We start from the raw sequence: 16,171 nt of genomic DNA on the forward strand, positions 1-16,171 counted from the left end.
TAAGATACAGTAGATGGTATAGAATACAGTATATACATATGAGATGAGTAATACATAGACTAAGATACAGTAGAATAGTATAGAATACAGTATATACATATGAGATGAGTAATACATAGACTAAGATACAGCAGAATAGTATAGAATACAGTATATACATATGAGATGAGTAATACATAGACTAAGATACAGTAGAATAGTATAGAGTACAGTATATACATATGAGATGTCACACAGTGACAGACTGGGATGATCATTTCCATCATCTGGCCTATCTCACGTAGGAGGAGGCTTTAATGACATGTGCCTGGTCTAAATTCAGCCATGGTAAACACCTACACAGTTTGTCCTCAGAAATGCCACTGGTTCTGCCAAGGTACCACAGTTGCAGGGAATACAGTCGTGTATAAGCCATATGATTGGTACACAGGCCTACTGCTCTGGTTTGGTGCGAGAATGGAACACAGAGGAAAGGAACAGATGGATGTGATTGGTACAAAGGCCTACTGCTCTGGTTTGGTGCGAGAATGGAACACAGAGGAAAGGAACAGATGGATGTGATTGGTACAAAGGCCTACTGCTCTGGTTTGCGAGAATCTACAAAGGCCTACTGCTCTGGTTTGGTGCGAGAATGGAACACAGAGGAAAGGAACAGATGGATGTGATGGAACACAGAGGAAAGGAACAGATGGGTGACAAAGGCCTACTGCTCTGGTTTGGTGTGAGGCCTACTGCTCTGGTTTGGTGTGAGAATGGAACACAGAGGAAAGGAACAGATGGATGTGATTGGTACAAAGGCCTACTGCTCTGGTTTGGTGTGAGAATGGAACACAGAGGAAAGGAACAGATGGATGTGATTGGTACAAAGGCCTACTGCTCTGGTTTGGTGTGAGAATGGAACACAGAGGAAAGGAACAGATGGATGTGATTGGTACAAAGGCCTACTGCTCTGGTTTGGTGTGAGAATGGAACACAGAGGAAAGGAACAGATGGATGTGATTGGTACAAAGGCCTACTGCTCTGGTTTGGTGTGAGAATGGAACACAGAGGAAAGGAACAGATGGATGTGATTGGTACAAAGGCCTACTGCTCTGGTTTGGTGTGAGAATGGAACACAGAGGAAAGGAACAGATGGATGTGATTGGTACAAAGGATTGGAATGGAACACAGAGGAAAGGAAAGGCCTACTGCTCTGGTTTGGTGTGAGAATGGAACACAGAGAACAAGAGGAAAGGAACAGATGGATGTGATTGGTACAAAGGCCTACTGCTCTGGTTTGGTGTGAGAATGGAACACAGAGAATGGAACAAAGGAACAGATGGATGTGATTGGCCACCTATCTGTTCTGATCTCTCCTTTCTTTTCAATAGTGGTTAGTTTTCCATGACTGTATCATGCCAGAGCCTGCAGACATGTCCACAGTAATGAATCATTTATCTACCACAGGTCTAGGATCAGCTTGCCTGCTCTACCACAGGTCTAGGATAGTCAAGACTAGTCATTCAACTGAGACTGCTCTCCTCTGTATCACGGAGGCGCTCCGCACTGCTAAAGCTAACTCTCTCCCCTCTGCTCTCATCCTTCTAGATCTATCGGCTGCCTTCGATACTGTGAACCATCAGATCCTCCTCTCCACCCTCTCCGAGTTGGGCATCTCCGGCGCGGCCCACGCTTGGATTGCGTCCTACCTGACAGGTCGCTCCTACCAGGTGGCGTGGCGAGAATCTGTCTCCTCACCACGCGCTCTCACCACTGGTGTCCCCAAGGGCTCTGTTCTAGGCCCTCTCCTATTCTCGCTATACACCAAGTCACTTGGCTCTGTCATAACCTCACATGGTCTCTCCTATCATTGCTATGCAGACGACACACAATTAATCTTCTCCTTTCCCCCTTCTGATGACCAGGTGGCGAATCGCATGTCTGGCAGACATATCAGTGTGGATGACGGATCACCACCTCAAGCTGAACCTCGGCAAGACGGAGCTGCTCTTCCTCCCGGGGAAGGACTGCCCGTTCCATGATCTCGCCATCACGGTTGACAACTCCATTGTGTCCTCCTCCCAGAGCGCTAAGAACCTTGGCGTGATCCTGGACAACACCCTGTCGTTCTCAACTAACATCAAGGCGGTGGCCCGTTCCTGTAGGTTCATGCTCTACAACATCCGCAGAGTACGACCCTGCCTCACACAGGAAGCGGCGCAGGTCCTAATCCAGGCACTTGTCATCTCCCGTCTGGATTACTGCAACTCGCTGTTGGCTGGGCTCCCTGCCTGTGCCATTAAACCCCTACAACTCATCTAGAACGCCGCAGCCCGTCTGGTGTTCAACCTTCCCAAGTTCTCTCACGTCACCCCGCTCCTCTGCTCTCTCCACTGGCTTCCAGTTGAAGCTCGCATCCGCTACAAGACCATGGTGCTTGCCTACGGAGCTGTGAGGGGAACGGCACCTCAGCAAAATGAAACATTCGCCTCAAAACAGTTTTACCTGTGTTCAAAATCAAACACTGCTCTCAAATAATCATAAACAAAGTGATCAAAATGATATACACTCTCAAGCAGTCAGTAAACAATACCCCATAAAATAGAAAACACATTGTTCAAAACATACAATTGTCAGCGAGAAGTACATTTTTAATCTAAAAAATATTCATATTTTTCCGTCATTGTCTTTTGATGAACGAAAACATGTTCTATCATAGTAGCTCAAAATTGATCAGAAATTACTCCTCTGCTTTGCTCTTTGCAATTTTGTTTTTGTTCTTCCTCCTCCTTGTAGCCCTATTTTTACAGTACTGTACCCTGCATCTCACAAACTTGTCCTTTGTCTCTGTGATACTGTAATTCTTGTTCTTTGTTGATATGAACCTGTAACCAGTCAAAATCTATTGAGCAGTCAGTACTGTTAATAAATGGAAAGCACAATGTTCAGGGACATACAATTGGTCCATTGTACAGTATACCGCCTACAATGCACTGTACGACAGTATACAATACTAAAAAGGGACTAAATGTTATATGGCCCGAGTGTAACATGGTGATGTAGAACACCATGGTTGCTGATAGCTGCACAGATTGTGACATTGCCACCGCGTTGACCAGGGACTTCAACAATGGCCCGCTGTCCAATCACAGCCTCTCCTTCTCCTCTTTGTTAGATTGAAGCCTGCTTCACCGACAGAGATGAACTCATGGGGTCTGTCCAATCACAGCCTCTCCTTCTCCTCTTTGTTAGATTGAAGCCTGCTTCACCGACAGAGATGAACTCATGGGGTCTGTCCAATCACAGCCTCTCCTTCTCCTCTTTGTTAGATTGAAGCCTGCTTCACCGACAGAGATGAACTCATGGGGTCTGTCCAATCACAGCCTCTCCTTCTCCTCTTTGTTAGATTGAAGCCTGCTACATCGACAGAGATGAACTCATGGGGTCTGTCCAATCACAGCCTCTCCTTCTCACAGCCTCTCCTTCTCCTCTTTGTTAGATTGAAGCCTGCTTCACCGACAGAGATGAACTCATGGGGTCTGTCCAATCACAGCCTCTCCTTCTCCTCTTTGTTATGAAGCCTGCTTCCAGAGATGAACTCATGGGGTCTGTCCAATCACAGCCTCTCCTTCTCCTCTTTTGTTAGATTGAAGCCTGCTTCACAGAGATGAACTCATGGGGTCTGTCCAATCACAGCCTCTCCTTCTCCTCTTTGTTAGATTGAAGCCTGCTTCACCGACAGAGATGAACTCATGGGGGTCTGTCCAATCACAGCCTCTCCTTCTCCTCTTTGTTAGATTGAAGCCTGCTTCACCGACAGAGATGAACTCATGGGGTCTGTCCAATCACAGCCTCTCCTTCTCCTCTTTGTTAGATTGAAGCCTGCTTCAGAGATGAACTCATGGGGTCTGTCCAAGGATTCCAAGTCAAATATTGTCTGTGTAGAAATACAGTATACTGTATGTAGGATTTTGTAAGTCGTACAGAGACAGTGCTATACTGTAGAGTACAATTAGGCTTCTGATTCACATACATTGTATGTACTGAAGAGTAATGTCATTCACATAGTATGTGTTAGTATGCATCGTCCTCGTCCTCTCACATTGTTTCTTCTATCCATTCTCAGACTTTCTCCTTCCCACCTTCAACAACCTGTTTGCTCTCTGAACTGGCTTATATTGGTTGTGTCGCATCATTTGAAACAGGTTAAGTCCATTTTGAGTGGTTGTGTTCAATCAATGACATATGTTCTCTATTTGTATTTGATTGTTGCCACTTGTGTTTACCAGTATGGAGGACATGTGCATTAGAGTGCAGAATGTGTTTAGAGAATGAGAAGGTGTTTAGAGAATGAGAATGTGTTTAGAGAATGAGAATGTGTTTAGAGAATGAGAATGTGTTTAGAGAATGAGAAGGTGTTTAGAGAATGAGAATGTGTTTAGAGAATGAGAATGTGTTTAGAGAATGAGAATGTGTTTAGAGAATGAGAATGTGTTTAGAGAATGAGAATGTGTTTAGAGAATGAGAATGTGTTTAGAGAATGAGAAGGTGTTTAGAGAATGAGAATGTGTTTAGAGAATGAGAATGTGTTTAGAGAATGAGAATGTGTTTAGAGAATGAGAAGGTGTTTAGAGAATGAGAATGTGTTTAGAGAATGAGAATGTGTTTAGAGAATGAGAATGTGTTTAGAGAATGAGAATGTGTTTAGAGAATGAGAATGTGTTTAGAGAATGAGAATGTGTTTAGAGAATGAGAATGTGTTTTGAGAATGAGAATGTGTTTAGAGAATGAGAATGTGTTTAGAGAATGAGAAGGTGTTTAGAGAATGAGAATGTGTTTAGAGAATGAGAAGGTGTTTAGAGAATGAGAATGTGTTTAGAGAATGAGAATGTGTTTAGAGAATGAGAATGTGTTTTGAGAATGAGAATGTGTTTAGAGTTTTGCTGAAAAGTCTAAGTGAGATCTGCAAATGGTGTTTTACCATGTGAAATGGTTTAAGGTATTGACAACAGACTGCATAATTAACTAAATGAGTCCAGGCAACTGAGAACTTTGTTCAGCCAATGGGTTTTAGTGTTTTAGCAATTGAGAAAAACTGTAAAGTACAAAAGGTAAAATAAATAAACATAAATATGAGTTGTATTTGCAATGGTGTTTGTTCTTAAATGGTTGCCCTTTTCTTGTGGCAACAAGTCACAAATCTTGCAGCTGTGATGTCGCCATGTGGTATTTCACACAGTAGATATGGGAGTTTATCAAAATTGGGTTTGTTTTGTGGATCTGTGTATTCTGAGGGAAATATGTGTCTCTAATATGGTCATACATTTGGCAGAAGGTTAGGAAGTGCAGCTCAGTTTCCTCTCATTTTGTGGGCAGTGAGCACATAGCCTGTCTTCTCTTGAGAGCCAGGTCTGCCTACGGCGACCTTTCTCAATAGCAAGGCTATGCTCACTGAGTGTGTACATAGTCAAAGCTTTCCTTAATTTAGGGTCAGTCACAGTGGTCAGGTATTCTGCCACTGTGTGCTCTCTGTTTAGGTCCAAATAGCATTCTAGTTTGCTCTGTTTTTTTGTAAATTCTTTCCAATGTGTCAAGAAATTATCTTTTTGTTTTCTCATGATTTGGTTGGGTCTAATTGTGTTGCTGTCCTGGGGCTCTGTGGGTCTGTTTGTGAACAGAACCCCAGGACCAGCTTGCTTAGTGGACTCTTCTCCAGGTTCATCTCTCTGTAGGTGATGGCTTTGTTACGAAGGTTTGGGAATCGCTTCCTTTTAGGTGGTTGTAGAATTTAACATCTCTTTTCTGGATTTTGATAATTAGCTGGTATCGGCCTAATTCTGCTCTGCATTATTTGGTGATTTACTTTATACAAGGAGGATAGTTTTGCAGAATTCTGCATGCAGTCTCAATTTGTTTTTTGTCACATCTGGTTCTTGGTCCCTTGTCATCCTCCCTGACCAAGGCCCTTCTCCCCCGATTGCTGAGTTTGGCCGGGAGGCCAGGTCTCAAAAGAGTCTTGATGGTTCCAATCTCCTTCCATTTAAGAATGATGGAGGCCACTGTGCTCTTGGGGACCTTCAATGCTGCAGAAATGTTTTGCTACCCTTCACCAGATTTGTGACTTGACACAATCCTGTCTCTGTGGGACCTTACATAGACAAGTGTGTGCCTTTCCAAATTATGTCCAATCAATTGAATTTACCACAAGTTTTAGAAATATCTCAAGGATAATCATTGAAAACAGGATGCATCTGAGCTCAATTTCAAGTCTCATAGCAAAGGGTCCGAATACTTATGTGAATAAGGTATTTCAGTTTTTTTTTCTAAAACCCTGTTTTTGCATAAAATATTTTTGAATCTCTAGAATAAGGCTGTAACGTAATAAAATGTGGAAAAAGTCAAGAGGTCTCAATACTTTCCGAATGCACTGTATGTTGAAGAGGGTGGGGCTCAAGCTGCATCCCTGTCTCACCCCACTGCCCGAGGAAAGAAATCTGTGTGTTTATTGCCAATTTTAACTGCATACTTGTTGTTTGTGTACATTAATATTATAATTATGCTTTCCCCCCAACACTGCTTTCCGTCAATTTGCATAGCAGACCTTAACAAATTGAGTCAAAAGCTTTTTTGAAATCAACAAAGCATGAGACAAATTTGATTTTGCTTTGTTTGTTTGTCAGTAAGGGTGTCCAGGGTGTATACGTGGTCTGTTGCACAATATTTTAGTGAGAAGACAATTTGACATTTGCTCAGAACATTATTTTCACTGAGGAATGTTGGAGTCTGCTGTTGATGATACTGCAGAGGATTTATCAGAGATCGCTGCTAACGCATATTCCACTTTTGTGGATTGGGGTGGGATCAGGCCTTGGTTCCAAATATTAGGGAATATGCCAAAGCTGAGGATAATGTTGAAAAGCTTAAGAATAGCCCATTTGAATTTGTGGTCTGGATTTTTTAAAATCATTTTGTTTAGTATAACACGGGGCTTTTTGGGTTGGAGGGTTTGTATTTTGTCCTCTATTTCAATCAATGTAATTGGAGAATTGTCACGCCCTGGGTGTGATGTGGGTGGGCATTCTATGTTACTTTTTCTATGTTTTGTATTTCTATGTTTTGGCCGGGTATGGTTCTCAATCAGGGACAGCTGACTATCGTTGTCTCTGATTGGGAACCCATACTTGTTGTTTTTTTTCCCACCTATGTTTTGTGGTTGTTGTTTTCTATTTAGTGTTCTTCACCTGACAGGACTGTTTCGGTTTGGTTTATTCACTTTGTTATTTTTCTTTAAGTGTTTTCAGTTCTATAAAAGTCATGAACACTCACCACGCTGCGCTTTGGTCCGATTCATCCTCCTCATCATACATCTTACATATCCGACATCCATACATCTTACATAAGAACGGTTTGTATGTTATCATGCATATGTTTTTGCTCTTGGTTCTTTGTTATATGGCTAAAAACGTTGGAGAAATGGTTTATCCATACATCTTACATATCCATACATCATACATTTTACACATCCATACACCATACATCTTACATATACATACATCTTACATATCCATACATCTTACATATATCCATACATCTTACATATCCATACATCTTACATATCCATACATCTTACATATCCATACATCTTACATATCCATACATCTTACATATCCATACATCTTACATATCCATACATCTTATCCATATCTTACCATACATCTTACACATCCATACATCTTACATATACATACATCTTACATATCCATACATCTTTATCCATACATCTTACCATACATCTTACATATCCATACATCTTACATATATCCATACATCTTACATATCCATACATCTTACATATTACATATCCATACATCTTACATATATCCATACATCTTACATATCCATACACCATACATCTTACATATACATACATCTTACATATCCATACATCTTACATATCCATACATCATATTACATATCCATACATCTTACATATCCATACATCTTACATATATACATCTTACATACATCTTACATATCCATACATCTTACATATCCATCCATACATCTTACATATACATACATCTTACATATCCATACATCTTACATATCCATACATCTTACATATATCCATACATCTTACATATCCATACATCTTACATCATCTTACATATCCATACATCTTACATATCCATACATCTTACATATCCATACATCTTACATATCCATACATCTTACATATACATACATCTTACATATACATACATCTTACATATCCATACATCTTACATATCCATACATCTTACATATACATACATCTTACATATACATACATCTTACATATCCATACATCTTACATATCCATACATCTTACATACATACATTACATATACATACATCTTACATATCCATACATCTTACATATCCATACATCTTACATATACATACATCTTACATATACATACATCTTACATATCCATACATCTTACATATCCATACATCTTACATATACATACATCTTACATATCCATACATCTTACATATCCATACATATACATACATCTTACATATACATACATCTTACATATCCATACATCTTACATATACATACATCTTACATATCCATACATCTTACATATCCATACATCTTACATATACATACATCTTACATATCCATACATCTTACATATCCATACATCTTACATATCCATATACATATACATACATCTTACATATCCATACATCTTACATATCCATACATCTTACATATACATACATCTTACATATCCATACATCTTACATATCCATACATCTTACATATACATACATCTTACATATCCATACATCTTACATATCCATACTTACCATACATCTTACATATCCATACATCTTTATATCCATATACATCTTACATATCCATATCTTACATATCCATACATACATCTTACCATACATCTTACATATCCATACATCTTACATATCCATACATCTTACATATCCATCCATACATCTTACATATCCATACATCTTACATATCCATACATCCATATCCATACATCTTACATATCCATACATCTTACATATCCATACATCTTACATATCCATACATCTTACATATCCATACATCTTACATATCCATATCTTACATATCCATACACCATACATCTTACATATCCATACATCTTACATATCCATACATCTTACATATCCATACACATCATCTTACATATCCATACATCTTACATATCCATACATCTTACATATCCATACATCTTACATATCCATACATCTTACATATCCATACATCTTACATATCCATACATCTTACATATCCATACATCTTACATATCCATACATCTTACATATCCATACACCATACATCTTACATATCCATACATCTTACATATCCATACATCTTACATATCCATACATCTTACATATCCATACATCTACATATCCATACATCCATATCCATACATATCCATATACACCATACACCATACATCTTACATATCCATACATCTTACGTATCCATACATCTTACGTATACATATTTTGGATAGATACAGTTGAAGTCGGGGTCATTAAAACTCATTTTTCAACCACTCCACAAATTTCTTGTTAATAAACTATAGGTTTTGACAAGTCTGTTAGGACATCTACTTTGTGCATGACACAAGTCATTTTTCCAACAGTTGTTTACAGACATATTATAAATCAATCTATCGCAATTCCAGTTGGTCAAACGTTTACATACACTAAGTTGACTGTGCCTTTAAACAGCTTGGAAAATTCCAGAAAATTATGTCATGGCTTTAGAAGCTTCTGATAGGCTAATTGACATCATTTGAGTCAATTGGAGGTGTACATGTGGATGTATTTCAAGGCCTACATTCTAACTCAGTACCTCTTTGCTTGGCATCATGGGAAAATCTAAAGAAATCAGCCAAGACCTCAGAAAAAACATTGTAGACCTCCACAAGTCTGGTTCATCCTTGGGAGCAATTTCCAAATGCCTGAAGGTACCACATTCACCTGATGAGGAAACACTGACTGTGCACTTTGACATATAATAAGGTGATTAAACTATAGCCTGAGTCATATTATAAATATATTATTATTATTATTATATTATATTATAAGGTGATTAAACTATAGCCTGAGTCATATTATAAGGTGATTAAACTATAGTCTGAGTCATATTATAAGGTGATTAAACTATATAGCCTGAGTCATATTATAAGGTGATTAAACTATAGTCTGAGTCATATTATAAGGTGATTAAACTATAGCCTGAGTCATATTATAAGGTGAATAAACTATAGCCTGAGTCATATTATAAGGTGAATAAACTATAGTCTGAGTCATATTATAAGGTGAATAAACTATAGTCTGAGTCATATTATAAGGTGATTAAACTATAGTCTGAGTTATATTATAAGGTGATTAAACTATAGTCTGAGTCATATTATAAGGTGATTAAACTATAGTCTGAGTCATATTATAAGGTGATTAAACTATAGTCTGAGTTATATTATAAGGTGATTAAACTATAGTCTGAGTCATATTATAAGGTGATTAAACTATAGCCTGAGTCCAGAGGCTGTTTGAGCTGTCTTGACAACTTCATTGCTGTCATTTGAGAGAGAGGGAGATGCAGAGAGAGAAAGGAAAGGGGATAGGCGCAGAGAGAGGGAGAGACAGAGAGAGAGAGAAAGGGGGAGATGGGTGCAGAGAGAAGGTGAGAGATAGCTGCAGAGAGAGAAAGAGAGAGAGAGGGATGGAGAGAGCGCAACATGTCTATTTATAAGAGCACTTTGTAATATAACAGCCTAGTGTTCTCTGGCCCTGGTTCTGTCCCTCTCAGCTCAGAGCTGTTCTGGGGTCAGCTGGAGGGACAGAGCACAAAACAGACCCGCTGGATCCAAACAGTATGTGTTTGTCCAAATATGTTACGTGTGCCTGATTTAGCTTGCCTGTACTGTAGTGTTCTGGAACTAAATGGATAACTTGCCTGTACTGTAGTGTTCTGGAACTAAATGGATAACTTGCCTGTACTGTAGTGTTCTGGAACTAAATGGATAACTTGCCTATACTGTAGTGTTCTGGAACTAAATGGATAACTTGCCTGTACTGTAGTGTTCTGGAACTAAATGGATAACTTGCCTATACTGTAGTGTTCTGGAACTAAATGGATAACTCGTCTGTACTGTAGTGTTCTGGAACTAAATGGATAACTTGCCTATACTGTAGTGTTCTGGAACTAAATGGATAACTTGCCTGTACTGTAGTGTTCTGGAACTAAATGAATAACTTGCCTGTACTGTAGTGTTCTGGAACTAAATGGATAACTTGCCTGTACTGTAGTGTTCTGGAACTAAATGGATAACTTGCCTGTACTGTAGTGTTCTGGAACTAAATGGATAACTTGCCTGTACTGTAGTGTTCTGGAACTAAATGGACAGCTCGTATGTACTGTAGTGTTCTGGAACTAAATAGACAGCTTGCCTGTACTGTAGTGTTCTGGAACTAAATGGACAGCTTGCCTGTACTGTAGTGTTCTGGAACTAAATGGATAACTTGCCTGGACTGTAGTGTTCTGGAACTAAATGGACAGTGTTCTGGAACTAAATTGATAACTTGCCTGTACTGTAGTGTTCTGGAACTAAATGGATAGCTTGCCTGTACTGTAGTGTTCTGGAACGAAATGGATAACTTGCCTGTACTGTAGTGTTCTGGAACTAAATGGATAGCTTGCCTGGACTGTAGTGTTCTGGAACTAAATGGATAACTTGCCTGTACTGTAGTGTTCTGGAACTAAATGGATAACTTGCCTGTACTGTAGTGTTCTGGAACTAAATGGACAGCTTGCCTGTACTGTAGTGTTCTGGAACTAAATTGATAACTTGCCTGTACTGTGGTGTTCTGGAACTAAATGGACAGCTTGCCTGTACTGTAGTGTTCTGGAACTAAATTGACAGCTTGCCTGTACTGTAGTGTTCTGGAACTAAATGGACAGCTTGCCTGTACTGTAGTGTTCTGGAACTAAATGGATAACTTGCCTGTACTGTGGTGTTCTGGAAATAAATGGACAGCTCGTCTGTACTGTAGTGTTCTGGAACTAAATGGATAGCTTGCCTGTACTGTAGTGTTCTGGAACTAAATGGATAGCTTGCCTGTACTGTAGTGTTCTTGAACTAAATGGATAACTTGCCTGTACTGTAGTGTTCTGGAACTAAATGGACAGCTTGACTGTACTGTAGTGTTCTGGAACTAAATGGATAACTTGCCTATACTGTAGTGTCCTGGAACTAAATGGATAACTTGCCTATACTGTAGTGTCCTGGAACTAAATGGATAACTTGCCTGTACTGTAGTGTTCTGGAACTAAATGGATAGCTTGCCTGTACTGTAGTGTTCTGGAACTAAATGGATAACTTGCCTGTACTGTAGTGTTCTGGAACTAAATGGACAGCTTGCCTGTACTGTAGGTCTTCTGGAACTAAATGGATAGCTTGCCTGTACTGTAGTGTTCTGGAACTAAATGGACAGCTTGCCTGTACTGTAGGTATTCTGGAACTAAATGGATAGCTTGCCTGTACTGTAGTGTTCTGGAACTAAATGGATAACTTGCCTATACTGTAGTGTTCTGTAACTAAATGGATAACCTGCCTGTACTGTAGTGTTCTGTAACTAAATGGATAGTTTGCCTATACTGTAGTGTTCTGTAACTAAATGGATAACTTGCCTGTACTGTAGTGTTCTGGAACTAAATGGATAACTTGCCTGTACTGTAGTGTTCTGTAACTAAATGGATAACTTGCCTGTACTGTAGTGTTCTGTAACTAAATGGATAACTTGCCTGTACTTTAGTGTTCTGGAACTAAATGGATAACTTGCCTGTACTTTAGTGTTCTGGAACTAAATGGATAACTTGCCTGTACTTTAGTGTTCTGGAACTAAATGGATAACTTGCCTGTACTTTAGTGTTCTGGAACTAAATGGATAACTTGCCTGTACTTTAGTGTTCTGTAACTAAATGGATAACTTGCCTATACTGTAGTGTTCTGGAACTAAATGGATAACTTGCCTGTACTGTAGTGTTCTGGAACTAAATGGATAACGTGCCTGTACTGTAGTGTTCTGGAACTAAATGGATAGCTTGTCTGTACTGTAGTGTTCTGGAACTAAATGGATAACTTGCCTGTACTGTAGTGTTCTGGAACTAAATGGATAGCTTGTCTGTACTGTAGTGTTCTGGAACTAAATGGATAACTTGCCTGTACTGTAGTGTTCTGGAACTAAATGGATAACTTGCCTGTACTGTAGTGTTCTGGAACTAAATGGATAGCTTGTCTGTACTGTAGTGTTCTGGAACTAAATGGATAACTTGCCTGTACTGTAGTGTTCTGGAACTAAATGGATAGCTTGTCTGTACTGTAGTGTTCTGGAACTAAATGGATAACTTGCCTGTACTGTAGTGTTCTGGAACTAAATGGATAACTTGCCTGTACTGTAGTGTTCTGCTCTGAGGTTATCCATGTTAGATTTGAGTAAACAGATGTCCTCCACCATTGGACTTATTTTAGCCCCTTTACTAGAAGGAAGGTTTCGGTGCCGTTTCCACCCGGCGCTCATATTGCCACGTTGGTTTTAATTGGTCTTCCAGGAAAGAGAGAGCGAAAGGGAGCTGTTGGCCTCGTGTCAGGAATGCTTTTGTGGGTTAACTAGTTATCTACTGACAACAGACAGCTAGTGACATCAGCCCAGGCAGCATGGAGCTGTCTCGAGGGAGAAGTTGGCTAAAGTTGTGCAGGCAATGACGTATCTACCTACAATTCTGTGTGCAGTGGTCATTGGATAGCTTGCCTGTACAATTGGTGAATGTGTGTCTCTCATACTCTGGTAAGAGTTGACCTAGGATCAGCTTACCCTCTCTGAATCCCAGACATTATTAGTGCAAGTCTAGACCTTCACCTGAGACGGGTCAACTTCAGGTGGGTTAGTCATTTAGGAGACGCTGTCATCCAAAGAGACAATCAGACATGCATCCATTTTCGTAAGGGTGGCCCCAGGGGCAATGGAATCCACGATCCTGGCATTGCTAGCGCCATGCTCTACCAACTGAGCCAGACAGGACCCGGTTTCAAATCTGCCGATTCAAAAATATCTGACCTTGTATCAGAGATGAAGAGGCGAAGCAAGAGGACTTACTCTGACCCCAAAATCTATCCTTGTGAGATACAGTGGAGGACTTACTCTGACCCCAAAATCTATCCTCGTGAGATACAGTGGAGGACTTACTCTGACCCCAAAATCTATCCTCGTGAGATACAGTGGAGGACTTACTCTGACCCCAAAATCTATCCTCGTGAGATACAGTGGAGGACTTACTCTGACCCCAAAATCTATCCTCGTGAGATACAGTGGAGGACTTACTCTGACCCCAAAATCTATCCTCGTGAGATACAGTGGAGGACTTACTCTGACCCCAAAATCTATCCTCGTGAGATACAGTGGAGGACTTACTCTGACCCCAAAATCTATCCGCGTGAGATACAGTGGAGGACTTACTCTGACCCCAAAATCTATCCTCGTGAGATACAGTGGAGGACTTACTCTGACCCCAAAATCTATCCGCATGAGATACAGTGGAGGACTTACTCTGACCCCAAAATCTATCCTCATGAGATACAGTGGAGGACTTACTCTGACCCCAAAATCTATCCTCGTGAGATACAGTGGAGGACTTACTCTGACCCCAAAATCTATCCTCGTGAGATACAGTGGAGGACTTACTCTGACCCCAAAATCTATCCGCGTGAGATACAGTGGAGGACTTACTCTGACCCCAAAATCTAACCGCGTGAGATACAGTGGAGGACTTACTCTGACCCCAAAATCTATCCTCGTGAGATACAGTGGAGGACTTACTCTGACCCCAAAATCTATCCTCGTGAGATACAGTGGAGGACTTACTCTGACCCCAAAATCTATCCTCGTGAGATACAGTGGAGGACTTACTCTGACCCCAAAATCTATCCTCGTGAGATACAGTGGAGGACTTACTCTGACCCCAAAATCTATCCTCGTGAGATACAGTGGAGGACTTACTCTGACCCCAAAATCTATCCTCATGAGATACAGTGCCGTCAAAGTATTCACACCCCTTGACTTTTTCCAGCCTGAATTTAAAAATGGATTAAATAACCCCAAACATTGTCACTGGCCTCAACACAATACCCCATAACGTCAAAGTGGAATTATGTTTTTAGACATTTTTACCAATGAATAAAACGTTTTAAAGCTGAAATGTTGAGTCAATAAGTATTCAACCCCTTTGTTATGGGAAGCCTAAATAAGTTCAGGAGTAAAAATGTGCTTAACAAGTCACATAAGTTGCATGGACTCATTGTGTGCAATAATAGTGTTTAACATGAATGACTACCTCATCTCTGTTCACCACACATGCAATTATCTGTAAGGTCCCTTATTCAAGCAGTGAATTTCAAACACAGATTCAACCACAAACACCAGGGAGGTTTTCCAATGCCTCACAAAGAAGGGCACCTATTGGCAGATGGGTAAAACATTTATTTTTAAAGCAGACATTGAATATCCCTTTGAACATGGTAAAGTTAATAATTACACTTTAGATCACTTTATCAATACACCCAGTCGCTACAATCATACAGGAGTCCTTCCTAACTCAGTTGCTGGAAAGGAAAGAAACCGCTCAAGGATTTCACCATGAGACCAATTTTAACAGAGTTTAATGGCTGTGATTGGAGAAAACTGAGGATGGATCAACATTGTAAGTACTCCACAATACTAACCTAATTGACAGAGTGAAAATAAGGAAGTCTGTACAGAATAAGAAATATTCCAAAACAAGCATCCTGTTTGCAACACGGCACTAATGTCATACTGCAACATGTGGCAAAGAAATTCACTTTTTGTCCTGAAAATAAAGCCTTATGTTTAGGGTAAATCTAATACAACACATTACGGAGTAATACTCTCCATATTTTCAAGCATAGTGGTGGCTGCATCATGTTATGGGTATGCTTGTAAGAACTGGGGAGTTTTTCAGGATAAAAAAAAACTGAATGGAGTTAGGCACAGCCAAAAATCCTAGAGGAAAACCTGGCTCAGTCTGCTTTCCACAATGTGAGATGAATTTACATTTCAGCAG

This window comes from Oncorhynchus gorbuscha, unplaced genomic scaffold (genome assembly GCF_021184085.1).
Source record: "Oncorhynchus gorbuscha isolate QuinsamMale2020 ecotype Even-year unplaced genomic scaffold, OgorEven_v1.0 Un_scaffold_1054, whole genome shotgun sequence".
In the NCBI taxonomy this organism is placed as follows: domain Eukaryota; kingdom Metazoa; phylum Chordata; class Actinopteri; order Salmoniformes; family Salmonidae; genus Oncorhynchus; species Oncorhynchus gorbuscha.